Consider the following 13,842-nt stretch of genomic DNA (forward strand, 5'->3'; position numbering starts at 1 on the left):
ATGACAGAACAAGGAGTAATGGTTGCAGTGGGGGAGGTTTAGGTTGGATATTAGGAATAACTTTTTCACTAGGAGGGTGGTGAAGTACTGGAATGGGTTACCTAGGGAGATAGTGGAATCTCCTTCCTTAGAGGTTTTTAAGGTCAAGCTTGACAAAGCCCTGGCTGGGATGATTTAGTTGGAGATTGGTCCTGCTTTGAGCAGGGGGTTGGACTAGATGACCTCTTGCGATCCCTTCCAACCCTGATAGTCTATGATTCTATACATCATAGCCATGTGAATCTGCTGTTGCTACTGCAGTTCTTTGATGGTTCTGAAACAGTATTTCTGATATTTTTATTTGTATGATTCGTAAGGCTTCAGGGCATTTTTATTTGTACAATTTAACTAAGGTATGTTCCCCAGTCTGCTAATCCAAATATTTACTGCTGATTTATTAATCTCTGACACTGGTACATTCAAAGCATCCTACCTTTGGTCAAGATCATACTTTTCTGAACAGTTATAGGCTGTAATTTGTTATTATGTTCTGGGCCCAGACCAGGGACCAAGTGGCTAGGCAGAAGTTCTGCAGAAAAGGATCTACGGGTTACAGTGGATGAGAAGCTGGATATGAGTCCAGGGAGCTGGACTTGCTCCCACCAAAGTCAATGGGAGCAGACCAACCCTTGTTTGTGGATTTTATTAACTTTCCAAGTTAATTATGAAGGGAACTATGGCCCAGATCCTCAAATGTATTTAGGTGCATATACCCCAGATTTAGGCACCTAAATCCCATTTTAAACTCCATAATTAAAAAATTACTGGAGCAAGAGGAATGGACTCCAGGGTTGCCTACCTCCTAGGTGGGTGCCATAACCAGCAGCCTATAGTCTTTCTCACTATTTCTTGCTCTAGTCCAGTGACTATTTATACACAGTGGAACAGCTTCAACAGCAGAGACTGAGGGAGCCCCACATCAGAATATCTGATAGCTCAGTGGCTAGAGCATTCTCCGGAGAGGTGGGAGAATTCTGTTCAAAACCTTTCTCCCGTCAGGCAGAGGAGGGAATTAAATCTGGGTCTCCCACATCCCAGGTGAGTGCTCTAACCACTGAGATAAATGTTATAATGTGGACTCTATCACTACCACCTCCTCCCAACATGGGCAGCAGGTAGGGGAGGCTGGGGGAGGCTGTGCCTCCCCAAACAGCCAGGCATGGCCCTACCCACACGCCACCCCCAAGGCCCCAATTCAGTGGTGCCGCTGGGCTCTGGGCTTGGGCCACGCCACCCGCCTCCCCGAGGCTGCGGGGGGGCTGCAGCAACACCATACACTCTCCCCTCCCAGCGCTCTGGGCCACCGTGTGCTCTCCCTCCTGGCGTTCTGGGGCTGGGGGGGGCTGCAAGCACTAGCTAGCCTGGGGTGGGGGCTGGCAGCTGTAGTATGGGGCTCTGGGTTCTGGGTGTGTGGAAGGGGCAGGGCCTTGAGTGGAAGGGGCAGGGCTGGGGCTAACCTCCCCCAGCCAGCGGTTCACATGCTGCCCATGCCTCCCAATTACGTTGTCAATGTGAGAGTTTACATTGATTTCAAAGGCCTTTGGAACAGGCCTCTGTACAATAAGATTTCTTTTGTGGAAGAATGTAGTAAACTAGAAAATAAACTGCCATAGCTACAACATAAGTTTAAAGATACTTATTGGTATAATTATAAAAGATAATAAATTGCTCTCCTGGAAATAAAATAAGATTATGGCTTGGAATTTTAAGGCTTAGAATTTTCTATGGTTAACTGAAAATTCTGTAACTTATTCTCATAATTTTGTCTTCATTCATGCTGAAATGTATGAACTATGATTATTTCTGAAGTACTCAAAATTTGATTCAGAATTCTGCTCACATCTTATAATCTACTACTGAAACTGAAGTTGTACTGAAGACAATGGCATCTGCTTGACAAGAAGTCAAGAATAATTCCTGACAGGTGAAGATTTCTTGGTAGTCTATGACCAATTGAAAGTTCTGAAGGGTTTCAGGGAAATTAAGGACCCTTAACCCAAATTATAACTAACAAACATTTCCTAGTGTAACTGGAGATCAATACTGTTATTATTAATCAATGTACAAACAGAAGGGGAAAAAACCAACTATTTTTTCATGTACTGAAAAGGGGCAAAAGGTGAATTGCTTACATATAGTTATGTTGTATATAGTAAAAATATTTTCCAGCTGTTAAAGACCACTATGCTAATAATTAACAGAGGAATCATTCTCAGCACTAAATAGGATTATTATGCATGATTAATTTAATCCTATATTTCAATGATTGATAAATGTATTATAAAAAGTAACATTAGTTTAATTAAAGACGGGTCATAGCTATGAAAACAGGAAATGCATCCATTCTGTATCAAGGGCAATAGACATTGGTAACACTGATTCTCACAGGGCAAAACAAAAGATGTATTAATTTTTAATAGGTATCTGAGTACTTAAATACCAAAGATGCTGGCCGTTTATTAGCACTTATGCTGTGTATTGCACAGAAAGTACTTAAAATGAGACCCAGAAGATCATTGTAGATTGTTTTCATTCTACTCAGCCTGTGTTGATCACACATGTTGAAGACACGATAGTGGCAGAATTTCAGTGTCAAAACTGCCATATTCACATCATTGCAAAGATCCAGAGATCTGTCTCAGACACTTTACTATAGTCAAGAGATCACTGAACTGGAAAAGGGGCTCACAATCTAAACGAAGGAAAAACATTCACGTTACAGCAAAGGTCATGCCTGCTGAAGAGGTGAAATGTATTTACTGCTTCAATGAGCTGAGTAAAATTTACTGGAGTTGACTGAGTACATGGTTTCTGAAAAATGTATGTTTGAACAAACTGTTTACCCTTGCACATTGCCTCTTCTATTTTCTCTGACTATAAAATTCAAAGATACAAAGTTCAGCAGAACCAAACAATTTTAGAATTCTGACTTTATGAAACTAAGATACCATTTTCTAGGGCCAGAGCTTATGTCAGAATCTACAACACTATCTGCACTGATATAGAGTTGGTGCAATTTGTGTCTGCACTTCCACTTCTAATTGTCTATTTTCAGAATATAAAAACATTAACTATAAAATTTCTCTGGCTCCAGCTTTCCCAGGCTAACAGATCCACCAAGTTTCCCATGGTAACATTTGTGTAATTAAAGATAGATCATAACTAAGGAAACCAAAAATTTACCCATTCCTAAAAGGCCAGTGAGGACTGGGAACTGTGCATATTGACTTCTGCATGATATCGCTTGAAGTTTCTAGATTTATTTAAACCCCAAAATGCCGAGCAAATGCTATGGTGTACAATTCCCTAATGCACATGAATCCCTGCAAATTAAAATGCTGAGATTCCCACAACATTAGTAAATAGAGGGTTTAAATAAAGAGAATCATGAAGGAGACTCAGAGATCCATAAAACACATGAAGGACACATGCAGGAAATTCACTATGGGTCACACACGACATGTAAAATCACAGCCCAGTAATTACTAATGCTCTTAGAAGCAAATCCCACACCCTTGTATTATCATGCCATGAGTAAACATAGGATCACATAGTAGGTTATGCAGGGATAGAAGGGGACAGAATCCTCCTCTTTACACCATAGAGCAGCAAAGTCATATGTCTGCAGTTGCTACTGCAGCGTCAAGCTGAAAGTAGCATCTGCAGCCAATGCACTCACTTCCCCCATTACTCAGGGTGTTGGCTGATTGATTCACATAGGCTATGCCTTCACTGAAAATAAGGAGGTGTTTTTACCTCTATAAACATAGTGGAGACAAGGCACTTCAGTTTTACGGTGAGATAAAACAGGCGCGGTCAACCATAAGAGGGGGTATAGTGCTGACCACCTACTTACCTCATGGTTCAGCGAAGACACAGCCTGTGCCAGTGCAGACCTAGTTATAGTCAAGGGATTGCTCACATGGAAAATGGAAGGGAGACAACAAGACTACAGAGTAATTAAGAAATCATAAGGATAGCAAAAAAGTACAATGAATAGGGAACAAGAAGAGTTTTTATAAATACATCAAAGGAAAAAAGAAGCAGTAAGAAAAAGTATGTTGGGTAGTAAATGAGAGGAATGAAATCAATCATGACTTTAAAATGACTAAGATACTGAGTTCCTTTTACAAATCCATCTCCACATCTCCAGAAAACAGACTATAGAGAAGAAGCTTGAACAATAAGGAAGAAGCAGTCTGTAAAATTAATTTTAATAAAAAGAAAGGAAGGGAATACTTGTAAAATTGGCACATATACAAATCAGCCAATTCAACTGTATCAATGACAAGGACAAATGAAAAGGAACCAAAGAAGGGAAGAAAATCAAATGTAGTACCAAAGGCTCATGGCATTTACAAGTCTTACTCTCATCCTTAGTAAAAATGGAACAAATATGAAAGAGAAAAAAAAGTCAGCCATCTGGAGCGTAATGAACAATGAGCAATAAGCTGCATGACTTCATAAAGAATAAATCTTACCAGACAAATTTTATATTTAATAGAAGAACAAAGCTAATGGCTGAAGCAAATGCAGTGGAAATCTTACATTTGAATTTTGGCTACATTGGGTACATCATTTCATGATATCATGTTTGAAAAGTGACTGTGTTCTGTGCAAATTGTCTAAAAGCTGGATAAAAGTCCAGAAATAATGGCTTACAATACATGTGATTACAGACTGTAGTGGGGCGGACTGCCCCACTCCCTGTGAGAGTGGGCTGCAGCAGGCCAGGGCACCTGCACAGACAGGGAGCCAATCAGAAAAGGGCTTATGGGGAGCCAATCAGGGCCAGGCTCAGACGTATATAAAGGCTGCCCAGAGCAGGCCCAGTCAGTCTGTCCCAGGTCTTTGAGAGGGGAAGGTCAGTCTCCAAGGATGGAGACTAGTACCATGGACAGCGCAGTGCTGGCCAGGCTTGGGGAGGCTAGAGAGCTTGAGCCCATAGCTGCCAGGCTGAAGGCCCTGAAGGAAAGGGCCTAGCGGGTGCAAGGGGCCATAGGGGAAGTGGCCCAGGGAAGCAGACAGACAAGGGGAAAGAAGGAGGACAGCGAGGCTGCCGCCAGAGGGTCCCTGGGCCGGGACCCAGAGTAGAGGGCAGGCCTGGGTCCCTGCCTTCACTCCTTGCAGTACACCCAGCCAATGGCCGTAGGGAGCAGCCATTATACTACGCCAGATCCCTGACAAGAGGGATTGGACTCAGAGGGCGGTTGGACATAGTGGCTGGGGTGTGGGACTGCTGATCACCGACCCCCAGAAGGGGATGCAGATGGACTGAGGGGCACTGCCGGAGGGCAGTGGCCTCGAAGAGGACGCCGCCGAGCAGGCAGCAACGCGGGTCCAGAGACAGCAACAGAGAGCAGAATGACGGATGGGACACCACCAGGAGGAGGTGCTCCACTGGACAGAGCTAATTCCTGGAGTCACCAGCAGGAGGCGCCAGGTGGTGAGTCCCACCCCGTTACACAGACACACACACACATTCCATTAACATACAGTTTACCCCCTCCCAGATAATTAATGATCTGGGAGAGGGGTAAACTGTATGTTAATGGAATTTGTAGATGATACTAAATTGGGAGCAGAGATGATCACTAAGACAAAAGAGAGCCAGAAATGGATCTGGAGAGATTAAGTACATGGGCAGAAAATAAAATGAAAAAAATTAGTTAATACACCTTTGAGTGGAGGAATGGAATAAACTGGTCTGTATCATCAATACCGTTCGTGAAACCTTGGCCCCACTGAAATCAATGCAAATTTTGCCATTGACTTCATGGGGCCAGCATTACACTCCGTACAGTTAGTTAGAAAAAGAAATCTGGGAAGCAGTAATATTGAGAGAGTCCTAGCACAAAATAAACTGGCAATGACTGCAATATTACTCTCACATACAAATACAGTTTTGGGCTGCATATAGAAAGATCTCAAAAAGCAGCCGTATAAGAAGTAATAAACTCTCTTACACTCTCTGGTACAGCCAGACCTCGAATATCTCATGAATCCTAGGCACCATAATATCAGGAGAATAGTGATAATGTGCAGAGAGGTCAGAGAACATCAATGAAGGTGATTTGGGGACTGGAATACTTCATGTAAGGAATACTGTAGAGAGCTCACTTTGTATGCTGTTCTAGAAAGCAATGACTAAAAAGGGGACTACTGGGGTCTACAAACCCCACACTGAGCATAGGCAGGACAGACTCCTCTTGATTCTTTCTCTAAGAATTTATGATGTCCTCAGCAGGCAAGCAGCTCAACCACACCCACACAGAGCTGCCAGACGTGGAGGCAGGCACTCACAGCTGCACCCAATCAAGGAAACAAGGCCTATTATAAAGGAGAGAGTGCAGAGGCATGGGAAGCAGAAAGGCAATACCCTTGCTCCAGGTAGCCTCCTTGACCACAGCTAAGAGACTGTGGCATGCTTCTAGACTCAGTAAAAATTCAAAGAAGATCAAAGAACTGCCCTGACCAGCGACAAACCTAGGGGGGTCCCAGCAAGGACAGCAGTGACCCTCCAAAGGACCACACCAGAAACAAGTGACAGGGACATGGTAACAGTTTACAAATATTTAAAGGCCACATACAGTCAAGATGCAGGGAAATTATTTATGGTGATATCATTAGAAGCAATGAGACGAAGTAAATAAAGGATAACTTTATACCAGTCGTGAGAGACTCTTCCTGACAGTGTAATCTATTAGAATGTGGAATAATCTCCCAAGTTTCACCACTTGTGACATTTAAAAATAGACTGGACAAAGCAGCAAAAAATGTACAAAAGGGAAATGTACTGTAGTGGGAGCGAGATGGGTCTAATGATCTACCATGTCTTCTCCATATTTATCTTTTATGATTCTGTTAACATCAGGAAGAAGCACGGTGAGAGGGAATGAATAGAAGAGCCATGTGGTATATGATGGAGCCATGAGCTTTAGGATGGAATCAAACAACCAGGAAGCAGAAAGAATGGCATAAAAGAAGGGGAAAGAGAAGAGAGAGCTAAATAACTGCCAAAAAAAAATCTACCTGAAGGACTATTTTATACTTGATCTCCTTCTATCCTGTACCATAACATTGTCATTTATTATACAACTGAATTATATGGTGCTTGGTGCTTAAAATTTAAGACCTTTTATGTATAAACAACCATGTTTTGAAATATTTGAGTCTCTCTCTAAGAATTTATGATGTCCTCAGCAGTCTGTCTGAATGTCAGTGATAAAAGCTTGGGGACAGAAAGAGGAGTAAACTATCATCAATGCCATGGGGAAATCTACTTTTCTAGTGTGCAGAAGTAAACAATCAGTGCCTCTAATTTATAGTACAATGTCGGAGTTTTGCACTTACAAATAAGTCCTCAAAGAAACAAATACAGGAGGTTTGGTCTGCTGCATTTTTCATAGTTTAAATAAATTTGTCCACTATTTTATGTACATTAGAATAAAATAGTGTATATACCATATAAATTGATTGTCACCATTTCGGTCACTGGAAATTATGAAACTGAATTTTAATGGGAACTGATGCAGCTAGAAGTCCTAAAGGGCATTTCAGTAAGTTGCCATTCTGCAGAACTTAAAGGGGGTGTCCACAAGAGGGAGCCCCTTCTCCTGCACATTTTCAGAGCTTCCACAGCTGTGGGGTCTTAAAGTAGATTGGAGTGGAGCTCTCTTCTGTACTCCTCAAAAAGTACAGCAAACAGATGTTCTTTTGTAGACATCTTAGAAGCACGTTAGAAGTTCCACAGTTGGGGGAGGCACTGGAGTCGTAGAATATAGATACTTCACACCCTACATGCTGTCCCCCCAGTGTGGACTCCTGCAGTGCCCAGGATCAGAACCAAGGACTACTATCAACATAAGAACATAAGAAAGGCTGTACCGGGTCAGACCAACTCTGCAAACTTTACTACACCTTTTCTTGTTTTCTCCAGATTCCAGATGAATGAAAAAGAATATAGGTAGGACTGACCCTGGGACTGACCGGAGTTACCACTCTTATACCTCTCTGATCATTTACCCATAAATCCATTCCCTTTACTCCCTGTCCCTTAACCTTTTCAGTTCTCATGAAAGGAAAGGACCTTTCCTTTATGACACATGATTTTAAATTTATGTAAGAGCTTTGGGAGAGACCTTGTCAAAGGCTTTCTGAAAATCTGCTGTCTACTGGATCTCCCCCCCTTGTCCACATGTTTGTTGACCTCTTCAAAGAATTCTAATAGATTAGTAAGACCCGATTTCCCTTTACAGAAACCATGTTGACTATTGCTCAACAGTTTATGTTTTTCTATGTGTCTGACAATTTTATTCTTTTGTTCAACCTTACAAGTTGTTCCATGGCTGAGTCAACAGTCCTGCTGACCTTGCAAGGAGTGCAAGAGAAATGCAATATATATCATGATGGCTAGTGTGGCCCTTACCTAAAAGAATTTTAAGGTGGTTCCTAACTTGCCTGCCAATGAATTCCTAGCCAGCCTTCCTCAACAAAATTCTGTTGCCCCGAATGACTATGCCTCTAAGCACATTACTAACTCTGAAAGAGCTCTTCCTCAAGTAGTTCACACCGACCTGTGTGCACAAAAGCCCAACCTCAAGTGTCCTTACCACTTTATTAAAATATATTTGACTTTCACTATCTAGCTATGTTCACTCTGCAGTCATGCAGAGCACATCTTTCCTTAGGGGAGCACTTTACAAGCTTACCTAAATTATATACACTGCATGTTCTGTACACTGGCTCATAACCCAGTCAAATCAAGTTCTTCCAAGGCCATGCACTGATATGCAACATATGTCGAAGTGCAACCCAAGTTTAGATCCAGATCTGAGTTTTTTCCAAAGATCAAGGATGGTTCAGATCTGAGCTTCTTACATGGACCCATATCTGTTTTTAACTTTGTATGGGTTACATTAATATATATACTTTGCTCAAATGTCTATAGCTAAACAGTAATTAACATTTTAATACTATGCAGCAGCAAATTATTCCACATTTAGCATACAAACGCAGTTGCAAAACAACATTATTGTTAACATACTGACCCAAATTGGGATATGGCCAGGACAACAAAGTATACTAAGGGTTGCCCAAGTCTTACAAATGGCATGACATGGGTTCACTCTACAAGTGATTGGGAATTTGGTTTTATGTCTCAACCAACAGAAGGCACAATATCCAAGATTAAACCAAGGCATAAATCTTCAGAGCAATAGGAACTGCGTTTAAAAATAAAAAGTTTAAAGCTAAGGTGAAGGGGCTGGGAAACCAGTGCCAAATGAAATACATTTAGGAAATTAGTAATCACTTTACTGTAAATATGGTATGCTTTTTCAGTGCCAGTGAAAACTGCATACACAGATCAAGGGTTGTATATGCATGAAAGAAGGGTCAAATCTGCAATAATAAAAAATCTAAATGTTTTATTTGTATATAAATGTGTAAACAGCAGCATCATTAGTGTTTAGATTCTTGTGTTTTTTCATTTAATGCTGTTTCCAGCAGCTTACCCTGCTGAAGTCTGCAGTACAGAGTATATCCAAACTTCTATGGTAGAAGAAATACAAATAAACCCAGTTCAGCAAGGAATTTAAGCATGGGCTAAACTTCAAGCTTATGAATAGTCCCTTTGCCTTCAGTGGGACTAATGAGCTAGTCATGTGCTTAAAGTTAGGCACATGCTTATGTTTCTTGCTGGATCAGGGCCATACACCAGTTCTGAACATTCCTGGCTTCCAAGAACTATAAGGACAAACAACATTTCACAAGAGGACCTGTGTATTTGAGCCACGGGATAGTCTTGCATAGAAGAGGCCAACATTCACATTCTAACTTCTGTAAGTTGGATATACAGTAAACACACATAAAAATTAAATTCTTCTAGGGTGAACTCATACCATCCATTTCTTGGCCAAAAATATACAGCACCGAGTTGTAGTTGAAGTCTACCTCACTAGCTGCTTGGGAATTATATGCAGATCTATGAGCTGAGGAAGAAGCTCAAGAGTTGGATCCAAGGAGAAAACCAAAGGGTGGTGGACTGACACCCCTACACACACACATAGGTCTACACACACACACACATAGGTGTCAAGCCTCTAAGTCAGCACTATGCCCTTAAGAAATTTGGTGACGTGAGATGAATGTCCAGACATATATATACCTGGAATGACAGATCATCTCCCTCATAAGGCATGAGACACTAGTGGCAGGAGATGTAAATCCACACATAGCTAGAAGTTTTCCAGCCCTGGTCAATGAGATGTGTGTGGCTCACCAGATCAGGCTTTATGCAGATTGCTAACAAACTGGAATATTTGTACTTACTTAATATTTAATTTAATTTAATTCACATTTGAATATGAAAGATTCTGGGGGGAACCATACAATATTTCAGGGCACAAAACTTTTGACCTTTATATTCTGACCCAAATATAAAGTATAGCTCCAGCATTGCAAAAAAGAAAGCATCAGGACCCTGACTGAGCATTTTGTGAAAATCCCATTGCTGCTGCACTTGTACATAATCCAGAAGCCTATTGGTGTATTCTTATCACTGGGACCAAGTTGTTTCTCTCTAATGTGTAGCATTAACAGGAGTAGAAAGCTAATGAAGTACTGGAAAAAGGAAAAAAATACAAAGATGTAGTAGAGATACAAGAATGCAGTGGTGAGGCAAAAAGGTAATACAATATATACACAAAAACAGGAGTCCGGTAGCACCTTGAAGACTAACAAACTTATTTGGGCATAAGCTTTCATGGGTAAAAACCCCACCTCTTCAGATGCATGGAGTGAAAATTACAGATGCAGGCATTATTATACTGACACATGAAGAGAAGGGAGTTACCTTACCACCGGACTCCTCGTTGTTTTTGTGGATACAGACTAACACAGCTACCCCTCTGATACGAATATATATACACACACCAAGGTAAGAGAAATAGGTAAAGGGAGGTAATATAGTAGGAAGAAGAATCTATGAAAAATAAGGAAATTTTAAAAGAAATTATGGAATTTAAGAAAAGATATTGCCATTTAAACCAACAGAATTATAGCTGATACAGAAGGATTGTGGGGGAGGGTTGTACTATTTAGGATGTCACTGACAAGTGAAAAAATCAGAAGTGACTCCAATGAAGTTGATGGTGTAGAGCAAATAAGATGAGAATCAGGCCCATAGTTAATAATATGTATAGTGCTTGCTTTCAGTATCACTCAGCACTATTGACACAATTTGATGAATGTAGCTTCCAGTATGTAGAGATAAAAAAGAAATAAATCCAATTGCTTGAGTTTAAATTTATCTGCTTCTAAAATACTATGAAATGCTATGAGTCACCATGGAAATAGCAGATTGGTAGGCCTCCCTCGCTGCTGGAATTAGAGATAGATTTGATTAAAATAATGAGCATTGTTTCTGGCTGCCACCAAGATTGACAGATTATTTGTTGGGTTGTTAAACTGAAAAAAAAATAGTACAGTGGGGAATACAGTGCTTATAACTAGCTCCTGTATTATAGGTACTGTGAAAGACTAAAGAAAGGCCTTGTTCACTGATGTGTCCCATTATGCTAATTAGAAAACACAATAAAAATTAGATTGCTTGTACTTATACTCCCTCATGTGAGGTATGGGAAGAGGTTGATGTTTCATTTAGAAAAAAAAGATAACTAGTATGTTTAAAAGTAAGGTACAGATTTTTTTTCTCTTTTTTACTTTCCTTTATGCTAAATTGTTACAGAAGTATAAATTAACCATTTATTTAATTAAACTGGGGCTCCCAATTTCTATTCATAGTGTGCCCTCACCCTGTTGCTAGGAATGGGTTCAGATTATTGATTTATTTTATTATGCTTTAAAATATATTATTGACATTTCAGGAGTTTAATCGATTTTTAAAAGAGAGAAATCTGATAGATTGTACATCAGGATAAGAAATGTTCTGAATCTCTGCCGAGCTGTGCATGAAGCAACACTAAATCAGAGTGAGTTTGTTAATCAAGAATCTGAGGCACCAGCACGTAATGATTTGGGTCCCAATCCTGTAATGGCACCACATAGATGCATCCCGGCACTCACATTAAGCTCATGCCAGGCTTTATTTTGCATATATATATTAAAAACTGGCACACATAAATTTATAATACTGGTAATATTTCTAAAGATTTTTGAATAAGAGCATTAATTAACTTTGAACAGAAATTTTTCATGGAAATTTAAAAATTACTTATTTGGTTATATTTAATGTAAACAAAATGCTGAGATAATTCAATGAAGGCTGGCATCCTGCAAAGACTTGAGCATGTGCTTGACACATTCTGAATAGTTCCATTGACTTTTACAGGGTAACCGGTTTGGTGGATAGGGTGAATGCAGTGGACATAATGTACCTGGACTTCAGCAATGCTTTTGATACAGTCCCACATGACATTCTGATAGGTAAGCTGGAGAAATGTGAGCGTGGCAAAACTACCATTAAGTGGATACATAATTGTTTAAACAACCGCAAACAAAGCAGAATGATGTCAGATTGGAGGGAGGTCTCAAGTGGGGTTCCACAGGATCTGTCCTGGGTCCGGCTTGTTTAACATCTTTATTCATGACCTGGACATGGAACTGGAGAGCATATTGATCAAATTTGCAGATGACACAAAGATTGGGGGGGGGTTGCCAACACTTTGGGGGGTAGAGCTAAAATTCAGAGGGATCTAGATAAATTGGAGAACTGGGCTATAGACAACAAAATGAAATTCAACAAAGACAAATGTAATGTGCTACACTAAGGGAAGAACATATGCACAAATACAAAATGAGGGATAACTGGCTTGGCAGCAGCACTGCTGAGCAGAATCTGGGAGTTGTGGTAGATCATAACCTCAACATGAGTCATCAGTGTGAGGTGGTTGCAAAAAAAGCAAATGCAATTTTAGGTTGCATTAACAGAGGGTACATCTAGACTACCCACCATATCGGTGGGTAGCGATCGATTTCTCGGGGATTGATATATCATGTCTCATCTAGACGCGATATATCGATCCCCAAATGCGCTCCCGTCGACTCTGGAACTCCACCAGTGCGAACAGCGGTAGCGGAGTCAACAGGGGGAGCCGCAGACGTCAATCCCGCGCTGTGAGGATGAGAGGTAAATCAATCTAAAATACTTTGACTTCAGCTATGCTAGTCATGTAGCTGAAGTTGCATATCTTAGATCGATTCCCCACCCCCCGCCCCAGTGTAGACCAGCCGAGAGGCACAGCATGCAGGTCATGGGAGGTGAGAGTACTGCTCTACTTGGTGCTGGTTAGGCCTGAGCATTGGTCACCAATGTATAGAAAGAATGTAGAGAAACTGAAAAGGATCCAGAGGTGAGCCACAAAGATGATCAAAGGGATCGAATGCAAGACAGATTAGCAAAGTCTGAAGGAACTGGATATGTTCAGTTTGGAAAAGGGTGGGGGAGGGGGAAAGGACATGATAGCAATCTTCAACTACTTGAAAGGCTGCCATAAAAAAGATGGGAAAAAGTTCTCTCTTGTCACAAAGGGCAGGAAAAGAAGCAATGGGTTCAAACAATAGCATAGCAGATTTAGATTACATCTCAGGAAAAACTTCCTAACTATAAGAACAGTAGGACAATGGAACAAACTGCCTAGGGAGGGTGTGGAAGCTTCTTCATTGGAGGTTTTCAAAAGGAGGCTGGATAGCAATCTGTCTTGGATGGTTTAGACACGACAAATCCTGCATCTTGGAAGGAGGTTAAACTAGATGATCCTTGAGTTCTCTTCTACCCTATGA

The 13,842-nt window shown here is 40.9% G+C and overlaps 1 long non-coding RNA gene across 2 annotated transcripts in view; it reads left to right on the forward strand.

The window, feature by feature from the left end:
- LOC120369391 overlaps window positions 1-12,483 on the forward strand; it is a 64,332-nt gene extending 51,849 nt beyond the window's left edge. The window contains exon 3 of one of the 2 annotated variants that reach the window (XR_005583138.1): window positions 12,392-12,483. This is a non-coding gene — a long non-coding RNA (uncharacterized LOC120369391). Of the gene's footprint in view, window positions 1-6,913; window positions 7,071-12,391 lie in introns of those variants that run through there. The other variant, XR_005583139.1, reaches the window with a different exon arrangement.
- Window positions 12,484-13,842: the final 1,359 nt, after the last annotated feature.

This window comes from Mauremys reevesii, linkage group 7 (genome assembly GCF_016161935.1).
Source record: "Mauremys reevesii isolate NIE-2019 linkage group 7, ASM1616193v1, whole genome shotgun sequence".
In the NCBI taxonomy this organism is placed as follows: Eukaryota; Metazoa; Chordata; order Testudines; family Geoemydidae; genus Mauremys; species Mauremys reevesii.